General features: G+C 45.0%; 1 non-coding gene across 1 annotated transcript; it reads left to right on the plus strand.

Annotated features, from left to right (window-relative positions):
• Window positions 1–4,708: 4,708 nt before the first annotated feature.
• Window positions 4,709–4,865, plus strand: LOC134870267 (U1 spliceosomal RNA). Its single transcript, XR_010166537.1, has one exon. It is a non-coding gene; the product is annotated as a U1 spliceosomal RNA (small nuclear RNA).
• Window positions 4,866–7,184: the final 2,319 nt, after the last annotated feature.

Here is a 7,184-nt window from a genome sequence, read left to right on the forward strand (position 1 = left end):
CAGGGAGATGGGGGAAATCTTGTTTTTGCACTTGTCCAACAAGCAGAGCCAGTTTAACCTCAAATGCTTTGACATGGGAATACATGTCACAGATTAATTTTCCCTTGCCTTGGAGCTGTAAATTGAGGCCGTTCAAAATTTCTGTCACATCTGTTAAGAAGGCGAGGTCCCATTTCCATTCTGTGTCAATCAGCTCTGGGACAGTTTTTCCCTTTGTCAGGAGAAAGGCGTTGATTTCGGGTAGCAGCTCGTAAAAACGCTTCAAAACTCTGCCCCGGCTTAACCATCGGACTTCAGTGTGGTAAAGCACGTCTCCATGGGCAGACTCCAGCTCGGATAGAAAAGCTTGGAACTGCCTGTGTTTAAGTCCGTTTGCTCTGATGAAGTTTATGCAGGACACAACCACCTTCATGACAGATTCCCACTTCAAAATGTTTATGCGCCCCACTACCCCCTCGACGCACCAACCATACTCGGAGCACCGTCCGTTGTGATGCTAGCCAGCTTAGACCAGTCTAAATCCAACTCTTCCATCGTTTGGCGTACTTCACAAAAAATATCCTCTCCTGTCGTAGTACTCGTGAGACTTTGTAGAGCTGCCAGCTCCTCGGACACTTCAAAAAATGAATTAACTCCCCGAATAAAAATCAGCAGTTGTGCTGTGTCCTGCACGTCATTGCTCTCATCCATTGCCAATGCAAAACACTCAAAATCTTTAGCTTTCTCTTTCAGCTGGACATGTACATTATGCCCCATTTCCTCAATTCGCCTGGTGACTGTAGATGCGGACAGACTCACCGCGTTCAGGGCATCTTTTTTGTCCGGACACACCTCCTCCACGACAGCGTTCAAACACTTATTGACTCCCCATCACTGAACGACTTTCCACAGTTTGCAATCAGTTTAGCTACCTTGAAGCTGACCCGAACGGATGACAGGTTCATCTGTGTTTGGCGTAACATTGTACTCTATTGGGCAGCTAATCCACTTTTTAGCGTCTTCACCTTGTCTCCCCTCACTTGGCCCAGCAAGCTAGCATACTGCTCTCCGTGGCGGGTTTCATAGTGTCGGCGAATATTAAATTCTTTGAACACCGCCACTGTTTCTTTGCAGATTAGACAAACTGCCTTTTCCTTGCACTGGACAAAAAAATAGTCATCTGTCCACCGCTATTTAAAAACTCTGCACTCTGAATCTGTTTTCCGTTTCCCCAACAGTTTCGAGATTTTGCTGTCTAGCTTTCTCCCGTTAACTCGTCTCGGCCACGCGCGCCGCGCACTTGACGTTTGATCACGAGCAAAGTCACGTCCGAATATACCATTGTGTGAGGGGGTGAAAATTAGCTACTACTATAAATAGTCAATTTAAGTTTTAGAATCGGAAAACGCAATTTTAAAAAATAGTTTGGGATCGTGAAGTGGGCCACCCTAATTGTGTAGGATTGGAGGTGTCCGGTGCCTTGCTCAAGGGCACCACAGCAGGGCCTAGGAGGTGAACTGGGACCTCTCCAAGTAACAGTCCACTTTCCATATTTCAAGTCTGTTTGGGGACTTGAACCGGCGACCCTACAATTCCAAGTCCAAGCCCCTACTTACTGAGCCACTGCTGGAGTGTAGTGTCTTTGGCTACCCAAAACTCAGAAAACTAAAAACATTGTGCACAATTTAAACCAATTAATGATGCTTTAAGCTGATGTTTTTTAGTTGATGAGTAGTACAGATATCACTGTAAAATAAATCGACAGCAAGGGCAATACTTACCTCCGGGTGTAAAATGTTCGTTCTCCAATGGAACCAATGCTGGTTTTTGGCATAGCCTACAGGAGAGTGAGACTCTTCCGGGCCAGCCGGGGCTGCATCCCTATTAACTACCGAACTAAGTCACCATGAAAACGCTGGGAATACTGTTTTCACGCCGTGAGACATGACAATAACTTGACATGGACGCTGGCCAATAGAAATCAATAGGGGAAATAACGTAGCAATCTCACAATTTCAGGGGCACCGCACATAGCAACCTCTATAGTTTATATACTGAATGTAGTACACATTTTTCTTTCCTTTTTTTTTTTTTCATGCCGGGAAAGTTGGCGATCACGTGACATGGGCACTGCTCTTTAGAATCAATGACTTCTATTGTTTTTTTCCTGTCGGATTAAAATATTAACAATGGACAATTTGGAAGAAACTCAGCAGTCAATGTGTAAACTATTAACATTTAAACCTTTCACCTCTGGATGATTCAGTCGACCATTTCACGTCAGTCTCACCACAAATTCCTTTTGACGTGACATCTCCATGGTCTCTATCGACCCCAGGGGTCCTGCTGAATCCCTGCCATGATGTCTGTTTGAAGGGGGCATGGGCTCAGGCTAACCCAGCTCAGCCCGGATGGATGGATAGAGCGGAGGCTGCAGGCTGGACAGGGCAGAGCGGTGCAGGCTGTATGTCGTGCATCCCACGGAGCATGCTCAGTGAAGCAGCAGGCGAGCAGTAGCCTCAGATTAGCCCAGCGAGGCTGGAGAGGAGCTGGCTGCAGTCCGGACTTCATGCATCATCAGCCAAAGCCCTGTCCTGCTGTGTGTGTGTGTGTGTGTGTGTGTGTGTGTGTGTGTGTGTGTGTGTGTGTGTGTGTGTGTGTGTGTGTGTGTGTGTGTGTGTGTGTGTGTGTGTGTGTGTTTAACTTTGCAGCTGGGCTTAAGTCTGCAGAGTTTTGCTTTCAACAGGAAGCCATCTCTCTGTTGGGTTCACCTCATGTATTTTGTGTGATCTTATTCAATGTCAGATCAATGCCCCTGTTTGTTAGAAGGAAGCTTAAAGCCTCAGCTGATGCCTGATCACACTGCACTCGGCATCAACACTAAGGATAGTGTGCTTTAATATAATTACCGACTTTCATTACAAGAAAAACAACAGGATCAGTCGTTTCAGAATATGTTTACATTCAAGTAACAATGTGTGCTAAAGACTTGACGGGAGAAAAGCAGGACGTAGTTATAGAGCGACAACATTTGAGTAGAAAGGAGTATGGAGAAAAAAATGTAAATGAATAAAACTTTCTCATACTACTGTGTTACACATGTTGGTGTCATCATAACAACCAACGACCAAGTGTTAGCCTTTTTACTGTTTTCTCAACTGATATTATGGGTAATTAACATACATTATTAACATGTAATGCAATGATCTTAAGACAAAACTAAATGTGGAAGAACAAACACAAACCGTTGTTCCTCAACCCATTGCTCCAAAAAGAACATCCTCAACGAAACAAACAAAGGCACATAGCTTACTGTTATGTGGAACCCCCTTTGGATATTTGCAATATTTTTTTCCCCAAAACACACTAATCTTCTCCGTATTGACGCTTGTGCTCTGTTGGACATTATAATACCAATGGCAAAGTTCACTCTCCTATAACGTTGAAAGATTTAACAGATTGCCAGGTTGCTCCTGTTCCTTGCGTGGCAGTTCTGTCTCAATCTGTGCTCACTCTGTTCCATGTCTAAAGGTTCTGGTGAAAGGTGCCTTAGTGTGGACATGGTCATGAAATCAGAAAGGGTAAAAGACAGGAAGTTGCCCTCTTAACGTTGTGCCTTGTGGTTTCATAGTCATCACCCCTGAGGAGAATAACATCTGGCATTGGGTGTGAAAGTCTTTGTGTTGACGTGGGGCCGGAATACAGAAGAAAAGCTGAGTTTGAGATGGAGCCAGCGGTGTGATTCCTCAGAGAGGAGGTGGAGGAGGAGACTGTGGAGGAGCAGGATGGGGCAGTGTGGCCAGGATCCAGTCCGCTGGCTGGAGCCCAGTTGGTGCTTAATCACAGCAAGCGGTCAGCCTCCGCCTTTCAGAGCCAGCTGACATCAGGACTGTGTGTGGGGGGAGGTGTTAGGGGAGTTGGGGCTTCCCTCCCCCATCATCCCCCTCTTCCAAACCCTCGCCTTTCGTCCAGCATGTAGGTGTGTAATCTGCAGCCAGGAGGGGTGGTGATGTTTGTAGTTTGTGTGTGACCTGCCAACACTATGAGCACATGCAGACGGTGGGGGGGAGTTGAGCCAAGGCCGGAGCCGAGCTGCCAGCTGAGCAGGGTGACCCGTCCGTCCCCCGCTCCCCCAAACACTCTGCAGCCGCTAACAGCGGAGTGGTGCCAACGTGTGAGTGTGTTAACAGGGTCTTTAAGGTGTGAAAACATCTCATGATGACAGTTTGGCCAGTGAAACACAGCAGCTGCTCAGCATCACAGTTACATCCGCAGTGACACTGTGCTGTTAAATCTCCAGCCTGGCGTCCCGTTGAAAGAGAAACATAATAAAATATGTAATATACAGATAGAATAGTATTAATCCAAATGTCAGAATGTTGGTACCCAATCCACTTCAAGTGTGTTGCTGATAGTGCAGTCACCAGTTCAAGTCCCAGAAACACCAAATGCTACCGAGGTGTCCCTCAGCAAGGCACTGCTCCCTACACTGCTCCCCGGGCACCGTACATATGGCAGCCCACTGCTCCTAACACAAGGATGGGTCAAATGCAGAATGTACATTTCCCCTCTGTGGGACTATTAGGGTTTATTCTATTGTTATGTTTTACAGAAAATACATCAGTTTACAGAATAAAACATATCAATTAGGATAATTCAATGGCAAAAACAACTAGGTTGCAGTCGAATTGTCCAATAATCATCTCCTACTGCTCTTCCTATGCTCTACATACTTAACTGGCAGGGGAGATACCATGATCACCAAGGTGGTTCACCCAGGGCGAGGCTCGGCCATCGGCTGTGCTGACCCCTGCGAAATCTCCAAATGTGGGAATTTCGACTGCATAATTTGTGGTAGTGGGGGACTGTGTTCAAGCTTTCCCCTGATTTTTGTGTCCAGCAGTGGCTCAGTCAGTAGGGGCTTGGACTGGGAATCGTAGGGTCGCCGGTTCAAGTCCACAAACAGTCTTGAAATATGGGAAGTGGACTGCTACTTGGAGAGGTCCCAGTTCACCTCCTAGGCCCTGCTGCAAGGCAGGGCCTAGGAGCAAGGCACCAGACACCTCCAATCCCCCCTCCCCATTGCTCCCCGGGCGCTGCACAATAGCTGCCCACTGCTCCTAGTACTAGGATGGGTTAAATGCAGAGGACCAATTTCACTGTGTGTGCTCTGCTGTGTGCATGTACTGTATGTGACAATAAAGAGGGTTTCCTCCTCCAATTCTATTCCTTGACCTCTGTGTGAAACGTCATGGGGTTAAGGAAGAATTCAAAAGGAATGTGGACTTTATTTGATCATTTCAGTAAAAAAGTAACGTTCATATTTTCTCCTTTTGATTAATATAGTGTTGAACGTTCAAAACAAAGCACTTTGGAAAGTTACGGCATACCTTTTAAACTGCTTAATAAGCACCGTAACTTTCATGAAGCGCATTTCTCCGTCACGATCGGCTGTTTCGGTGAACGGATGAATGTTGTGTCACGGTAAAAGTGCGGTCACGAGGCAGGCAAAAGCATTTTCTCTTTTCCTTTCGTCAAGGTAGGTCCAGTGTTTCTTAAGTTAAAGGAGGTTATAAAGGAAGTTTCAGAGCTACTTTCCTATCATCGACAGAATTCAAACAGCTCTAATCATGGCTGCCACTGAGGTTCTTCCGGGTCATTTCACTCCCGTTGGGAACCTTCCTAAGATAAACTGACTATTCCACCACAACCCTAGATACTCAAGACCATTCCAGAGAATAAAATAAGGTGAATATTTTACGAAAACACCTGAACAATGTGTTTATTCAAATGTACCTATTTCCTATAAATGTTCATATTTCTTATTTTTCTTTCGCTCATCCTCAAATTGTATTTGAGCCTTTTAGTGACTTGCTCAAAGTTAATGTTGCATCTGTGCTGAACTGACAGGATGTGTTGAACTGTCTCTGACCATTATCGTAATAGACACTAATTTCTCTAAGAATATGTGCAACAAGACTGTGGAACACGTTTTGGTGTGTTAGAAAGAAACTGACTGAGAAAACGACAAAACCACAGAGACCTGCAGAAGAGAAGCTGCCCTCCAATTGGAAATGGATTAAATGGCGAGAAAGGGGAACCTTTCATTTAACTTTTAATAATGACCAATGTGTTGGAAATGTCTTCAGATGATCAGGAGTCAGGAGACACTCAGGGTTAAACTGTGCTGAACAGCGTCTGCCCAGTTAAACAAAAACACAGACAAAGAAATACAATACAAATAACAATAAATATTATTGTGGGCCATTCTGCAACTTTCATAGTTTTATATTTAGTGTTAAGGTTTGATGCTTATACTTGTGCATTTACTCTAGTTGCATGTTGAATTCATGACTTTTACTTGTAAGTACTTTTTACAAAAGAGGTCTTCTTCTCGCACGGGATCAATAGATCAAAGGCTCAGTGTTTGGGGGCCAGTGCTCGCTGCCCATGACACCCTGGCTGCGCCTCTGTCCACACTGTGCTCTGATCTTAATGAATGCCAATGCTGAGTGTGTGGTATGTTGGTCACCCCGAGGCGTGGTGCAGCGGAATGAACCTCTGAATGTCAAAGATACATGATGACAGAGCTGTGATCATGTTACTAACCGGAGGAAGAAAATGAGCAGGATTAAAGAGGCAAAGCCCCCATGTTTACTCACACACTCATGCAATGCACCACAGCACAGCAGGGGTTAGTGGAAACATCATCAGGATGTTATTGGGTCATATTCAAATGCCCAGCCTTTTATGTTAAAGAGAAGCGTCCCTCAAATAAGGACTATTGTGGAGGGTTTTTTTTAGGAGAAAAAGAAAATAGTAACCACCATTGAAAAAAAAAACAATGTAGTGTAAGGTTCAGATGCCTTAAACTAGTGTTTACCAACAATATTGTAAATAAATGGAATACGGTATACAGAACGTGTTGCTAAATGTTGCTAACCCCGCCCTTTCATGTGAACGCACTCTCAGCCAGACAGACGACCCTGGGTTGACTTACTGAGATGATAACCTGCGTCTAGGACTGCTTAGCGAGATAACCGTTTGTTAGGTTTAGTTAAGCCAGATAACTCAAACATATCCAGGGTCTGTTGAACTGGCTTCGTCGTACAGGCCTCTGGTCTCTGTTTTGAACTCCATGTCTTATTTCAGACTTTTGAAAATGAATGTGTGTGTGTGTGTGTGTGTGTGTGTGTGTGTGTGTG

The sequence above is a fragment of the Eleginops maclovinus genome, chromosome 9 (genome assembly GCF_036324505.1).
Source record: "Eleginops maclovinus isolate JMC-PN-2008 ecotype Puerto Natales chromosome 9, JC_Emac_rtc_rv5, whole genome shotgun sequence".
Lineage (NCBI taxonomy): Eukaryota > Metazoa > Chordata > Actinopteri > Perciformes > Eleginopidae > Eleginops > Eleginops maclovinus.